This window comes from Vulpes vulpes, chromosome 4 (assembly GCF_048418805.1).
Source record: "Vulpes vulpes isolate BD-2025 chromosome 4, VulVul3, whole genome shotgun sequence".
Classification (NCBI taxonomy): Eukaryota; Metazoa; Chordata; class Mammalia; order Carnivora; family Canidae; genus Vulpes; species Vulpes vulpes.
Window position 1 is genome coordinate 94,498,993 of NC_132783.1, and position 16,482 is coordinate 94,515,474.

The following is a 16,482-nucleotide window of genomic DNA, read 5'->3' on the forward strand; positions in this document are numbered from 1 at the left end:
ACTCTGTAGAAAACATTTTAAAGATTAAGCAAATAGGAGATGGATTTTTTTTTTTTTTTTTTTTAGAACTTCACTGCACAGAGTTGCCCTAAGCTTTGAAGTCCGCAAAGAGTTTCTGAGTCCTGCTGATGCAGACACCACCTTTCCCAGCCAGTGTACTCTTCCTCTCCAATAGCTACATGGCTACACATTATTACACTTAGAAAATGGAAGAACTGAAAGAAAGAAAGCAATCAACTCTGTAGGACAGAACTGGAGAAAACATGGCATATCACCCAGAGAAAGTGTGGCCAACAAGACAGTCCGGGGATAAGTGGGCAGTGGGCTGGGCAGGATACCCCTTTTAGGTGGTTGCCAAGCAGGGCTAGCGTGGTGTTACCAAACTGTCATCTGGTGGTACCTACCCAAACTGTTGTCGCTGCTCATGGGCCACGATGCAATTCTATCCCTTAGCTTCTTTTTACTTCTTTTGTCTGACTTCTCAGAAAGACCTACTTCCTCCTTCCTAATTTCTCGAACCAGCTGCATGCGGCACCTTGTAAAATCCTGAAAGGAAATCTTCCCATGTTCATCTGCGCCCAACTGGTTCATGATCTCAGCCACAGACTCTTCCATATTCAATTGGCGACAGACCATCAACAAGTCATTTCTACAGGAAGGGTGAACAGAAGAAAACTCGTTACGAGAGACATTTGGGCGAGAGAACATGGTTAATGGGGGAGAAAATAGCATTTCTGTGAATATATCCACACACAGGAAACCTATTTCCAACTTTCTCATTGCTTCTAGAAAAGTGGTAAGTGTGCAAAAAAGACCCGTTTCATCTGGGTGACTCTAGACATGAACTCTATTCACTTATTTGGAAATGAGGCAACTCTGAATCCTTTGGTTCTTTTCATTCCTGTCTCCACTCTCCCTCCCTATCTTTCTTTTGAAATCGATGGAGCACCTGAAGAGCATAGCCCTGTAATCTCACTGCAGGATAAGGTTTCAGAATATAGAAAAAACATTGTTTGTATACCTGGCAGAGTTTAAAATGTAGTCCAATTGTAAAAGAACAATAAAGATTTTAACAAGCTTGTTTTTCAGCTTTCTGCACCAATCAGTGAATTTTAACACTTCTTTAAAAGGCTATTTAGGGGATCCCTGAGTGGCCCAGCAGTTTGATGCCTGCCTTTGGCCCAGGGTGTGATCCTGGGGTCCTGGGATCAAGTCCCACCTTGGGCTCCCTACATGGAGTCTGCTTCTCCCTCTGCCTGTGTCTCTGCCTTTCTCTGTGTGTGTGTGTGTGTGTGTCTCTCATGAATAAATAAATAAAACCTTTAAAAAAAAATAAATAAAAGGCTATTTAATCCCAACTTTCATGACTTGGTGCTTGCTTACCTCTTTTTTTCCTGATTTTCCTTGAGTATTTTCCACCTTCCCATCAACAATTATCCCTAAGACCCAGAGCTGGGGTCAAAATCACAAATATCTCCTAGGACTAGGACATAATGTAAATGTATGAAGTGGGTAGATCTAAGACAAGACAGGTTGGTCAAGTCTGGGGATGGACTAGAGAAGTATATCCAGCTTATATGTTTTCAAATTTAAAAAACAAAACTAAAAATAATTAGAAAGGAGTAAAAAGAACAACGCTATGTTGGCCAAGAGCATTTATCTAGAGGACACCATTTGGCCCCTGATATATAAGTCTTGTTCTTTTCTTTTTTTAAAATTTTACTTATTTATTTGGAGAGAGAGAGAGAGAGAGAATACACAAGCAGGGTGAGGGGCAGAGAGAGAAACAGACTCTCTGCTGAGCAGGGAGCCCAATGAGGGGCTCAATCCCAGGACTCCAGGATCATGACCTGAGCCAAAGGCAGATGCTTAACCAACTGAGCCACCCAGGTACCCCAAGTCTTGTTCTTTTTCTATCTGCACTCCTTGGGGAAACATTTTATTCATATTGCCCCAACTGTAAGTCTCAATAAAGGACAATGGATTACAGAATTTAAGAGCTGAAAGAAACATTAGAAACTTGTCCATGGTCACAAAGCTAACTAGTGCTCCTGTCTCAACATGCCACCAAAGTTCAATCATTTTAAGGACATGACCAATTTGATGTCTGCTGCTATCTGAAACCTAACCATGCAAGACCAACTGCTGTCCTGCAGCCCCCTTCACACATTCCTGCTCCTGGTCCGTGCTACTCTGGTCTCCCCACTTTCCTTCAGCACACAGAATTGTAGATAATTTTAATATCTCCTTTACTTCCTCCTCACCTTCATTTCCTCCTCCCTGATCCCTAATGTTGAATTTATTATCAAATTTCTGTTGGTCCTGTCCCCAAAATGCTTTTATATTTACTCTTAATTGGGTTTTTCAACTATATTATATCAGTCTCTATAGCCAATTATCCTGCTTACATATGCCATTCCATTTTCATGTTTCGTAAATGTTTTTTACACATAGCTACCTGTTTTATCTTGTGTATATGTGTGTGTACATTTGTATATCATGTATATGCCTGTGCATATATTTATATATTTCTTATCTGTAGGGGAGATGGATGGATAGATGAGTAAATAAATATACACATGAAAGTTGGGATGGTAGAGTAAATTAATAGTCTTAATTTTTCATTTCTCCGTAGTAGTATCGTCTATCCATACCCTTGCCTTGGCGCCAGGGCTAAAAACACTTATGGCAGATATGTCTTTTCTTATCCCTTAACTTTAGGCTTGACATTGAACTTGCTTTGGTCCCCTGGGATGTTAGCAGGTACATGTTTATATAGTTGGGCTTGTCCCCTGCCACCTCTGGCATCACTGTGAAAAGAACAAATCATGGTAGCCATGAACCCTCTGGTCTGGGCCCCAGTATGAGCCACCTCAGCCAACCTGTAGAACTGCAGGCTAAGAAGAGCCACTCCAGCTGACCCAAGATGTGAGATCAAGGGTAAGTTCTTGTTCTTTCTGCCAATGAGAGTTTATGATTCTCTCCAACAATAAGTAACTGATATACTGGAACAGTGTTTTGTTTCGTTTTATGCATTCAAATGCTTCTCTTTTTTGCCTTTCCCTGAATACAGCCTCATATTTAGCCAGATTCATCTAAGACTTGCTAAAGCAGTAATGCAAATAGAAAGGAAGAGCCCATGTTCTAATATAAAAATTTCACATTCTATTATGGGAATTTATTTTTTAAATTTTCAGATAATAGTCTTAATAGTTAGGTTTGGTAGAGAATAAAGAGGTTTTCTAAATTCCAGAAGTTCACATAAAAAGATGTTAACAGCAATATTTTCTGAATGGTAGAAAAAAATGGTGTTTTCACTCTTATATTTGCCTATCTGTATTTTATAACTTTCTACAACATACTGTGCTACTTTTATAAATTGTTGGCCATGCATTAATCTCAGGTAAGATCTGTGTAGCACCCAGAATGTTGCCCTGTACACAGCAGAACTCCATTACATTTGTTTTGATGGACTGATTCATAAAACTCTCAGAAGTTAAAAATGATCACTTTTTAAAAATATTTATTTATTTGGAAGAAAGAGTGAGCACAAGTGGGAGAGCAGAAGGAGAGGGAAAAGGAGAGAGAGTCTTAAGCTGAGCCCAAAGCCCACCTAGTGCGGACTCGATCCCACAACCCTGAGATCATGACCTGAGTCGAAACAAGAGTCATTTAACCAACTGCTCCACCCAGGTGCATCCAAAATGATCACTTTTTTAAAAAAGATTTTATTTATTTATTCATGAGAGACACAGAGAGAGAGAGAGGCAGAGACACAGGCAGAGGGAGAAGCAGGCTCCATACAGGGAACCCCATGTGGGATCCATCCCAGAACCTCAGGATCATACTATGAGCCAAAGGCAGATACTCTACCATTGAGCCACCCAGGCATCCCATGATCAATCTTTTGAAGAGAATCCCCAATTTATTTGGTATTTCCCTACATATGACTCTCTTTGTATTTTGTCACAGAAGGCAGCACATGGAATGCTCAGTAAGTATGAACAGCAATGGACACCATAAAAACAATAGCCCGCAGCCTTAGTGACAGAACAGCATGACCATTTCCTTGCTCTAGGCCAGGAACACTTCTCAGAAGAAGAGATACTAAGCAGCAGGAGACCAAAACCAAGATAGTATAATGGAGAACTATTGCAGTAACAGCAATATCTCACAGAAGGCACCTGCCTTAAAATTTTAAAAACAACCAAACTTTTGTACATTATTTCAGAAAATACATTCATTATAGAAAATGTAGACAAGCAAAAAGAAGAAAACACAAATTACTTGCAGTCACTCTACCTAGCAATAACCACAGCAAATATTTGGTTAATTTCTCAAAAATGTGGTGAACATTTTAACCTCCAAATTTCTTCTAAGTAAATAAATGTCTTCTAAATTGACTTTTTACTTTAATCATTTCTACAATTGCTCTAAAAGTTTTTCATATTTATTCATATTTATGTATGCGTATCTTACCTTCAGAGGATATTACCATGAGGCAAGAAAGGAACAGATTCCAGTTTACAACAGAGGAACTGGCTAAGTCGGATAATATTTAGTTCTGGAGGGAACACCAATCACCAGGCAGCAAAATTAAAATACAACTGAAGATCGATGATTCTAGCTCAATACTGCATGTCTTCACAATGTACAGCTATTACTTTCTGTATATAAAGCCTTTTTGTCTCTTGGCTATTCTTCTTCCTTTAACTGATAAAGAAATTGAGAAATTCAAGGAAGAATTGAGAAAATTCAAGGAAGCTATTTATCATTCAGGGAAATTCACAGCCTAACATCAGGAATCGCTAATGGAAAAGATGGGCTTGCATCTCAGAGGCTTAGAGGCAGAGAAAAACATTATTCTTCCTCACAGTAATACTAAATCCCAAAACCAGTTGGAATGAAGGCTAGGCAAAAGCCATCATTACTTTGAGTAAGAAGTAGATGCTTCTATTCACAGTTCTCAACAGAATTTGGTAGGTAGGCCAGAAAGAGTTGCTTATGAAAAAACTAAAAAAAAGCCTGAAAGTTCACTTTGCCCCTAACTGTTCAGTTGGAGTCACACAAAAATGTAATTTAGAAGACTCTAATTTCAGTTCCATAAATATTCAAAATGTGAAAAATCGCAAATAAGACAAAAAAAAATATAGGCTCTGGGCTACTGCTGGTAATTTCTGGGGATAGCTGTTGGATGGAACAAATACATTTGTATTTCATCATCATTCCCAAGTGAAATAATTAAAGTGAAGAACAAAACAAATAAGGAAGTAAGCAAACAAACCCACAGTTAATATAAAAAGAGAAGAATTTATCAAAGATAAGGGATTTCAACAAATTTCAGCAACATATGAGAGAGATGGGAGCAGCTGGCCAGGAAGATGAATGGTGATACTGAGAATGGAGCTGAGAACAGTGGGGCCAGCCTTACCTTTCATAGGACAGAACACAGAGATATTGTTCACGTTGATATATCAGGATACAAGGTACAAGCACTTAATGAAAAAAATGATTAGGAGAATGAAAAGCACAAATAGTAGAAAAAAAACCACCCCTGAGAAGTGGGCATGGGCATGAGGAGGGAGGCAGGGCAGGAGGCTTGTGTTTTGTCACTCTTTTATACCATTTTATTTGTTTTTGTTTTTGTTTTTGTTTTTTTACCTTGTGCACCAAGTGCTTTGATAAAAGTAATGTTTTCAAATTTTAAAAAACCAAATAAGTCATTAATTCAAGACATGACAGACAAAAGATTGGCATTTAAATATATAACAAATTCTTACAATGCAAAAGAGAAAGATAACAACCCAACTGAAAAATGAGCAGAAAATTAATGTGAAAGAAAACCTGAATGGTCAAAAAAAGATGTGAAAGATTCTTATCTCAACCTCAGTACACACAAGAAAAATGCAAATTAAAACAAACAGTGGGATACCATTTCAATACCAAGTGGATTGGCAGAAATGACAGTCTGACAATACCAAGTATTGGCAAGGAATAAGACACTTTCATGTGCCATAGGTGGAAGAAAAACTGGTACCATCTCTTTAGAAATGATATGGGTAACATCCAAAACAGTAGAGTCAAACACACATTTCAACCAGAAAATCAACTTTTAGTTGTATATGCTAAAGAAACTTATGCTTGGGGGTGCCTGGGTGGCTCAGTTAGCTAGGCATCTGCCTTCAGCTCTGGTCACCATCTTGGGGTCCAGGGGTCAAGCCCCATGTCGAGCTCCCTGTTCAGTGCGGACTCTGCTTCTTCCTTGCCTTTTTGCCTCTCCCCCCCAACTCATGCTTGCTCTCTCTCAAAGGAATAAATACTCTTTAAAAAAATTTTTTTTAATTTTAAAAAATAAAAATAATGAATAAAAAGAAACTTATGGGGCGGCCCTGGTGGTGCAGCGGTTTAGTGCAGCCTGCAGCCCAGGGCATGATCCTGGAGACCCTGGATCAAGTCCCATGTCGGGCTCTCTGCATGGAGCCTGCTTCTCCCTCTACCTGTGTCTCTGCCTCTCTCTCTGTGTGTGTCTCTATGAATAAAAAAAAAAAGAAAGAAAGAAAGAAAGAAACTTATGCATGAATACAAGGAGAAATACACAATATCTGTCACAACAAAGATTTGGAAAGAGCTTAATAACAATATTAATGAAAAAAATAACAATATTAATGGTCATACTGATAAGAATAGCTAATGTTCATTGTATGCTTATTGTGTTTTGGGGTCTGAGCTAGTGTGTTACATATATTAACATAATCCTTAAACCACCCCCCATAAGGTCTATACTCTTATTAGCTCCTTTTAATAAGTGAGGAACTCAAGAACACAGGTGTGCAGGAATTAGTGCCTACCAACAGAGAATGAATATATAAATTGAGGTTTTATCAGGTAACAAAACACTATAGAATGAAGTTTTTGAAAGACATATAGGTGCAATATAGGATCATAAATAAATCTCAAAGAGTGTTGAGTGAAAACTTCAAATTGAAGAATAATATGAACAGTAGCAGCACCTAACTAAAGTTTAGAAATATGTAAAACTATACTATAATTTATAAATGGATTTATACATAGGCAAGTAATAAAAACAAAACCAGGAAGCATAAATATCAACTGGAGAGGGAGAGAGGGGAACAGGACTGGGGAAGAGTATTAAAAGGGATTTTAACATGGATTTGTCATATTAAAAAATCATAGGCAGATATGACACAATGTGAACATCTTTTCAGTCTGGGTCATGGGTACATGTGTGTTCCTTATATACTCTGTAATGTTCAGTATTTTATTTTATTTTTTAAGATTTTATTTATTTATGAGAGAGAGAGAGAGAGAGAGAGAGAGTCAGAGACACAGGCAGAGGGAGAAGCAGGCTCCATGCAGGGTGCCTGACATGGGACTCAATCCTGGGTCTCCAGGATCACACCCCCAGCTGAAGGTGGCGCTAAACTGCCGGGCCACCAGGGCTGCCCTTCAGTATTTTAAATATTTCTTATTTTAAAAAAATCTAACACATAAAAAGCTAATTCAAACAAAACAAATTTGGTCTAAGGCCAGGGTTAAAGGGTAAAACAATTAAAATGAACCATGTCATTCATATCAGTAAGCATTTATAGGGTATGTCTCTTGGAATCAATCAAATGAGATGATCTAAATGTCATTTTGGACATTTTGTTCATCGTTACCAATTACAGGGCATCTGATTATTTTTCCTGGCATGATTTTCTACAAGTGGAATTAGTTGTTGTTAAGCGGTCAAATTTCTCAATACAGTATTCCAAACATCCCTTTAGAAACATTTATAGCCAATTGATAGCCCCAGCAGCAGTGTTTGAGCTGCCCACATTTCAGCTAAGGTTCCGCGTAGTCTAATTCCCCGTCTCTATGTCCTCACTTGCCTTCTCTGCAAAGTATTCATACCACAGAACCTCAGAAACACTTTTCTTAGCTCTGCTTGCAGCCTTCACAAAACTCCCCTCAGGCCATCCGCCCAGCAGCTGCCAAGCAGCAACCATGCGTGAGTGTATCTCGATCCATGTTGGCCAGGCAGGTGTCCAGATCGGCAATGCCTGCTGGGAGCTCTATTGCCTGGAACACAGCATTCAGCCCGATGGCCAGATGCCAAGTGACAAGACCAATGGGGGAGGAGATGACTCCTTCAACACCTTCTTCAGTGAGACGGGCGCTGGCAAGCATGTGCCCAGGGCAGTGTTTGTAGACCTGGAGCCCACAGTCATTGATGAAGTTTGCACTGGCACCTACCGCCAGCTCTTCCACCCTGAGCAGCTCATCACAGGCAAGGAAGATGCTGCCAATAACTATGCCCGAGGGCACTACACCATTGGCAAGGAGATCATTGACCTTGTCTTGGACCGAATTCGGAAACTGGCTGACCAGTGCACAGGTCTTCAGGGCTTCTTGGTTTTCCACAGCTTTGGAGGGGGAACCGGTTCTGGGTTCACCTCCCTGCTGATGGAACGTCTCTCTGTCGATTATGGCAAGAAGTCCAAGCTAGAGTTCTCCATCTACCCTGCCTCCAGGTGTCCACAGCTGTAGTAGAGCCCTGCAACTCCATCCTCACTACCCACACCACCCTGGAGCACTCTGATTGTGCCTTCATGGAAGACAACGAGGCCATCTATGACATCTGTCGTAGAAACCTCGATATTCAACACTAATCTAAACAGGTTGATAGGTCAAATTGTGTCCTCCACCACTGCTTCCCTCAGATTTGATGGAGCCCTGAATGTGGATCTGACAGAGTTCCAGACCAACCTGGTGCCCTATCCCCGCATCCACTTCCCTCTGGCCACATATGCCCCTGTTATCTCTGCTGAGAAAGCCTGCCATGAACAGCTTTCTGTAGCAGAGATCACCAATGCATGCTTTGAGCCAGCCAACCAGATGGTGAAATGTGACCCTCGCCATGGTAAATACATGGCTTGCTGCCTGTTGTACCATGGTGATGTGGTTCCCAAAGATGTCAATGCTGCCATTGCCACCATCAAGAACAAGCGTACCATCCAGTTTGTGGACTGGTGCCCCACTGGCTTCAAAGTGGGCATTAACTACCAGCCTCCCACTGTGGTACCCGGTGGAGACCTGGCCAAAGTACAGTGAGCTGTGTGCATGCTGAGCAATACCACAGCCATTGCTGAGGCCTGGGCTCGCCTGGACCACAAGTTTGACCTGATGTATGCCAAGCGTGCCTTTGTTCACTGGTATGTGGGTGAGGGCATGGAGGAAGGAGAGTTTTCTGAGGCCCGTGAGGACATGGCTGCCCTGGAGAAGGATTATGAGGAGGTTGGTGTGGATTCTGTTGAAGGAGAGGGTGAAGAAGAAGGAGAGGAATACTAAAGTTAAAAATGTCACAAAGGTGCTGCTTTTACAGGGAAGCTTATTCTGTTTTGAACATTGAAAAGTTGTGCTCTGATCAGTTAATTTGTATGTAGCAGTGTATACTCTCATATACAATTACTGACCTATGCTTTAAAACACAACGCTTTGTTACAGACCCAAGCTGTCCATTTCTCTGATGGGTTTGAATAAAGTATTCCCTGTCTTAAAAAAAAAAAAAAAAAAACCTCCCCTCAGCCTGGGTAACAGCCCTGTCTTCCAGTTTCCTCCTTACCTCAATTTGACTGCTTCTTCAGAATTTGGATTCCAATATGCGTATTACCCAAGGCCTTGTCCATTACTGTCTGTTTTGTCACTTTACAGGCTCTTGGTGGGTGACCTAATCTAAATATATGGCCTTATCCATCATTATGCACGCTGACTCCCACCGAATCTCCATGTCCAATTAAGTAGCGGTTTGTTTTCTACTGGGAAGCTTACATTTCAGTTTCCTACATTTATCCTGAACTCAGTCCTGAATTGAATTCATGATCTTTACCTCTCCCCAAGTTTACTCCTCCCATCTACATAGATTATGCCATCTGGTCACCCAAGCCAGAAATCTAGAAATTGTCTGAGATGTTTCTTTCTCATTTATCCTCACATGCAAGCAGTCACCAAGATGAGAGATTCTGTAGTCTAAATGGTGCTCATATGTATCCCATGCTGCAAACGTTTGCCACTCATCATTTTCCATCTGGTTTACCACAGTAGTACAGTTACTGCATCTCTTCCTTCCCAACAGGGGTCCAATAAATTACTCCTGTCTGCTTAAAATCCTTTATGTGCTCCCTGCCTAAGACTTTCAGCTCCAAACCCAATGTTTCTCATGTCTAGCCAAGGACCATGAGAATATGGCCCAGCTGCTCTCTTAGCCACATCTTCCTGCCCAAGTAGGCAACCTGAGTTCTAGCCCCACTGGATTTCTGAGTTTCCAGAAGAGGCAGTACTGTTTTACATGCCCATCCTTTGCACGTTTATCTCTCTATCTAAGAGTATCCTTTCCTTTCCTTTTCTTTAAACTCCAATCCATGCTTTATAATCCACTTGAACAGCATCTCCTTCAGAACATTTCTTGAGTCTTTCAGGTAAGACCCCATCCTATTCATCCCCTTCTCTGTGTTACTGAAGTACCTGTGCTCACTTTGATCATACACTTCACTCTACAGTAATTACCAATTTATTTTCTCTTTCTTCCACTAGCCCAGAGGTTGGCAACTAAGGCCTGCAGCCAAATCCAGACCATTGCCTGTTCTTATAAATCAAGTTTATTGGAATGCAGGCACACCCATTTGTCTATGGATTGCCAATGGCTGCTTTCTCACTACAACAGTAGAGTTGAATAGTTATGACAGAGACTATATGGCTCATAAAATAAAAAATATTTACTATATGGCCCTTTACAGAAAAGTTTCTGAACTTCCCTACTAGATTTAAATTCATAGAGAACAGGGCTCATTCTTTATTAATCTTCAAAACCCTAACACCTGAAATATAATAAGTGCTAAAGAAATGAGTAGGTAAATAAAATGCTAGATTTTAGATAAAAAGAACCTTCAATTCCATTTCTTCATTGCTTCTTGTATATTTTAATTTGCACTCACAAATCAAAACAAAACAAGTTGGTATCATTAAGTCTTAAAATATCTTCTGGTATATATCCCTCAAGGCTTTCTATGCTGGTAGTATTCAACTCTGGCAGCACATCGTAATCACCTGGGGTCATCCACCTGGGGTCGTTAAAACAAACTAAAGCTCATGCCCCATGGCTGACAAACTACATCAGGATGGGGCAGGTTAGGCAGCTGATGCTAGTATTTGCTAAAGGGCTCCTTAAGTGCATCAGAGTAGAATTTTGGTTCTACACCAACAATACTGAGGAATGAGAGCTTTAAGGCAACTCAGAAATCTTAGTAATCAAAACCAACTAAACAAGCACACTAGATTGTGATAATTTATGTACCTGCAAGATGAAGGGAAATAGATATTTTAGAAAAAATATCTATGGAAGTGGAAACAAAAAAGATTCTGCTAGAATTTAAGCTCCATGAGGGTGGAGAATTTTGTCTGTTTTGTTCACTGTTACATTCCCAATACCAAGAACAGAACCTGGCATATACTAGGTAATCATAAATAAGTGATGAGTGTACGAATGATTTTTTCATTTGTTTTTGATCAACCCCTTATTGGAAATATTCCATTTAATTGAAACTTCATATATATGAAGAAGGTAAATTGGCAAATACAGGCTTCAGTTAATCAACAAACTTTATTTAGGGGCACCGACATGTTCTACAATTTAAAATGTTGCTTTTGGGGGGCACCTGGCTGGCTCAGTCAGAATAGCATGCCAACTCTCGCTCGTGGGGTTGTGAGTTTGAAACTCATGTTGGGTGTGGAGATTACTTAAAATAAAATGGTGCTTTGGTGTTAAAGAGGAAGGCAAAAAGACACTGCTATGGAAAAATGCATCCTGGCTCCTTTTAAAAATTCAATCTTTATTTTTTTAAAAAAAAGATTAGTTGTACAAACAATCCACTTTAAAACTGGGCAGAGGAATTTTCCAAAGAAGATATACAGACACATGAAATGACACTCAACATCCCTAATCATCAGGGAAATGCAAATCAAAACCACAGTGAGATATGACCTCATAACTGTCAGAATGGCTAGAATCAAAAAGACAAGAAATAACAAGTACTGGAGAGGATATTGAGAAAGAAATCTTTGTGCACTGTTATTAGGAATGCAAATTGGGGAAGCCACTGTAGAAAACAGCATGGAGTTTCCTAAAAAAATTAAAAATAGGGATCCCTGGGTGGCGCAGCGGTTTGGCGCCTGCCTTTGGCCCAGGGCGCGATCCTGGAGACCCGGGATCGAATCCCACGTCGGGCTCCCGGTGCATGGAGCCTGCTTCTCCCTCTGCCTGTGTCTCTGCCTCTCTCTCTCTCTGTGACTATCATAAATAAATAAAAAAAAAATTAAAAATAGAAATACCATATGATTCAGTAATACCACTACTGGCTATTTATCCAAAGAAAATAAAACATTAATTTGAAAAGATATATGCACCCCTATGTTTATTGCAGCATTATTTACAATAGCCAAATTATGGAAGCAACCCAAGAATCCATCAATAGATGAATGGATAAAGAAGATGGAATATCACTTGGCCATAAAAAAGAATGAAATCTTGCCATTTGCAACAACACGGATAGACCTAGAGGGTATATTGCTAAGTGAAATAAGTCAGTCAAAGACAAATATCACATGTTTCACTCATAAGTGGAATTCAAGAAACAAAACCAATGAACAAGCAAACAAAAACAGACTTAAATGCAAAGAACAAAATGGTCACCAGAGGGGAGGTGGGTAGGAGGATGAGTGAAATAGGTGAAGAGGATTAAGAGTACACTCCTTGTTATGAGCATTGAGTAATGTATGAAATTGTTGAATCACTATATTGCAGACCCGAAACTAATATAACACTGTATGTCAATTATATGTCAATTAGGATATATTTTTAATTAAAAATTTTTGAAAGTGTCAGTTATAGTTTGTGAACAAATGGAATGAGATCGTGAAACGCCATGAAGGAAAAAGAAATGCCATAGCAAACAAAATGGCATACGACATGAATCCTAAGAAACTAAGTGAAATCATCTTGGACTTCCCATTATGATTTTTTAAAAGATTTTATTTATTTATTTGAGAGAGAGTGAGTGAGAGAGCACAAGTAGAGGGAGAGGGAGACGCAGACTCCCCGCTAAGCAGAGACCCCAATGTGGGGCTTGATCCCAGGAGTCTGAGATCATGACCTGAGCCAAAGGCAGATGCTCACCCAAATGAGCCACCCAACTGCCCCAACTTCCCATTATTATCTTAAAGCCAAGTCAGCCAAAGTAACAAACATTTAAGGATAAGGCCCACTCAAATTCGAGCATACTATTCATTCTCTCTCTCTCTCTCTCTTTCTCTCTCTCATCTGTCTCTTTCTCTCATAAGAACATACAGCTAGAAATGATGAAGCTGTTGGCCTTATTTTTCTTATATCTGAAAAATGCTTTTAATTAAGATTACCAACTTGAAAAGAATATGGAAAAACAGGAAAGATAAAACAAAAATCAAGATTGAAAGAAGAAACACTGTATCTAATTTATTTAAAAAATTCAAAAATTTTTCTTTGAAATTTCACAACCAATGGAATTTTTTTTAAAACTCTTCACCCAGCATGGAGCCCAACTCAGGGCTTGAACTCATGACCCTGAGACCAAGACCTGAGCTGAGATCAAGACAACCAATGGAATATTAAGATAAAACTTTTTGCAAAACCAAGGTCACTTGAGGAGCTCAGTCAGTTAAGTGTCTGACTCTTGATTTCAGCTCAGGTCATGATCTCAGGGTTGTGAGATCAAGCCCCACTGGGCTCCATGCTGAGCATGGAGTTGTCTGCTTAAGATTCACTCTCTCCTTTTCCCTCTGCCCCCTCCCACCATCAAAAAAAAAAAAATTTGCAAAACCAGAATCTCCAACTACCAATCTCCTCAATATTGTCTATGCTGAAACCTGTTTTAACTCTTGTGAATTAATATTTATGGTCCTGAATTGCACTGTTCAATATGGTAGTCACTACACATTAGGTGGCTATTTAAGTTTACATTTAAATTAATTAAAACTAAATACAATTAAAAATTCATTTTCTCATTTACACAAGTTCAATAGCCACATTTCAAATGCTCAGAAGCCACATGTGGCTAGTCGTTACCACCCTGCAATACACAGAGATAGAACATTTCCATCATAGCAAAAAGTTCTATTGAATAGCACTAGGAAAATAAAATAGAGTACAATATCCTCAAAAAGCTTCAGGCAATAGCATGAGTCAAGCAAGGAAATTGTTACAAATGTCAGTTATTACTTCTAGGTAAAGAAAGAATTATGAAACTGGAGGCATTTCCCCTGAATATAAAAAAAAAAAAAACGTTGTGTCATAAATCTGTAGGTTTTCTTTGCAGCTGATTTTCCAATTTTGGCATCCCTCCTATTCAGAAGACACACAAACCAAATAAATCACAAATGCCTGCTTTTTGCAAAAGGAAATCCAGTCAGATTCAAATTCATGTTGAATCCACTACAACTGACAAAAAAAAAAAATTAGTTGAAAGATTTATCAGACTTTAGGGGGCAGGTGGAAGGAGGTGTATGTTTCCAGAGGAAGCATCAGCTTTGTCTTCTTAGACTTGAGTTACTGTGATTTTAATTCTTTTTGATGTTCAGAATGAACTTCCTGAGAGTTCATGGAAATAATGAATAGCTAAGATCAGCCACTGACATGAAGGTCCGCCTTCTCCAGGTAAAATGTCGAGAGTGATTAAAAGCCAACATTCAGGAAGAAAGCATAGGCAAACAAAGTTTTACTTTTACATATATTTTTAAAAGATCTTCTGTAATTCTTTCACATGTGATCGATTTCTAATCCTCTTACTGTTTGTTGTTTTGGAAATCTCTCAATTTGCTGTTTTCTATATTCCAGAAGAAGAAAATATTTTAATGTGTTTGCCCCTTCGATTATTTTTAATCAGTAAATTAGCATTTAATACTAAGCAAGATTCAGTTTATCTGCACAATGATTTGCAAAAACTTCTTAAAAGCAATCTCTGCCATTCCTGGGGGAAAATACTCATTTAGAGTATCTGTTTCCAGTACTTTAGAAACATTATTTCATTTTATCCTCATCATACCTTTAAAAGATATCTCCGTTTTACAAAGTCTATCAGTTCCTTCTAAGATGAGGCCTGTCCCAAGCTCCTGGCACCATGCTTGGTTCACAGCAGGTAGTTAAACAGGTTGGTGGATGAATGAATAACAAAGGGCACCTCTCCTGTGATCTCAGTGACAGAGAACCTCGAAGTAAGCACTCAGTAAATCCTTACTAATTGAATACACTAGTAATAGTGGTCAGTATGACAAACAGGTAAGTGGTTCTTAATAATACTAATGTTCCTCCCAGATCCAAAAATTAGGCAAGACAGTCACATCTGAAAGATACAGAATGAGAGGATATTGGAAAAGACTGCAGAGATTTAAGTTTGGGAGCAGTAAGATTTGGACAAGCATGCCACTTTTTAAAAATTATTTCTAAGTGTATTTTAACAACACTTCCAGAATACTTATCCTTTCAGATCATTTTAGGTCACACTTTCATGGGGAAATTACACCACACACAAAATACCATAATTATAAAAAGACAATTGCACCCACATTTTTTCATCAAGGCAGAAAGATTCATATTACATGTCTTTAATATACAAAGGACTCACAGCCTGCTATCAGTGATAAACTTGTAACTCTATTTTTTGCAGTGTAAAAGAGGAATGGCTGGAGGTGGTAGTAGAAAATAAAGCAAAAATTTTCATCAAGTGCTCTTCAGTCAAATAACCAAGGCTAATACATTTTTTATAATAGGCTCCAAATGTGTACTTGACACTGACCTGACTCTGCTCACACAGCTAAATGCTTGCCATATAGGTGAATGTTGTCACTCAGAACATGTGATGTTGTTATTAGGGCACCTGGGTGGCTCAGTCAGTTAAGCCTCTGACTCTTGGTTTTGGTTCAGGTCATGATCTCGGGGTCATGCTCATGGTCATGAGATAAAGTCCCACATTGGGCTCAGCACAGTTGGCTTGGGATTCTTTCTCTGCCCCTCCTCCCCTAATCGCCACCCCCCCAACCAACACTCACTCACACTATCTCTCTCTCTCTCTCTCTCTCAGATAAATAAATAAATAATATTTTAAGGTGGTGGTTTTTCTAAGATAAATAACATCTTTAAAAAAAAAAGAACAGGCAACATCGTCAATGTTTATTCTGTCTCTTAGGTCATTCGTTGGCCGGGACAGAAACCCAAACCTCTCCCTGAAGCTGACATTGTAACACCTGCAAATTTCCCCAAATTTACTTTATATACTCTCCACCAGCATTTTAAAAAATCCAGCACACAGAAAACTTTTTCTGAGCACAAATTCTGTGTTAAAATTCTCCAGGATACCTGGGTGGTTCAGTGGTTGAGTGTCTGCCTTTGGCTCAGGT

The 16,482-nt window shown here is 39.3% G+C and overlaps 1 pseudogene; it reads left to right on the forward strand.

Moving 5' to 3' along the window:
- Positions 1-7,993: 7,993 nt before the first annotated feature.
- Positions 7,994-9,579, forward strand: LOC112925339 (tubulin alpha-1A chain-like; annotated as a pseudogene).
- The last annotated feature ends 6,903 nt before the right edge of the window (positions 9,580-16,482 follow it).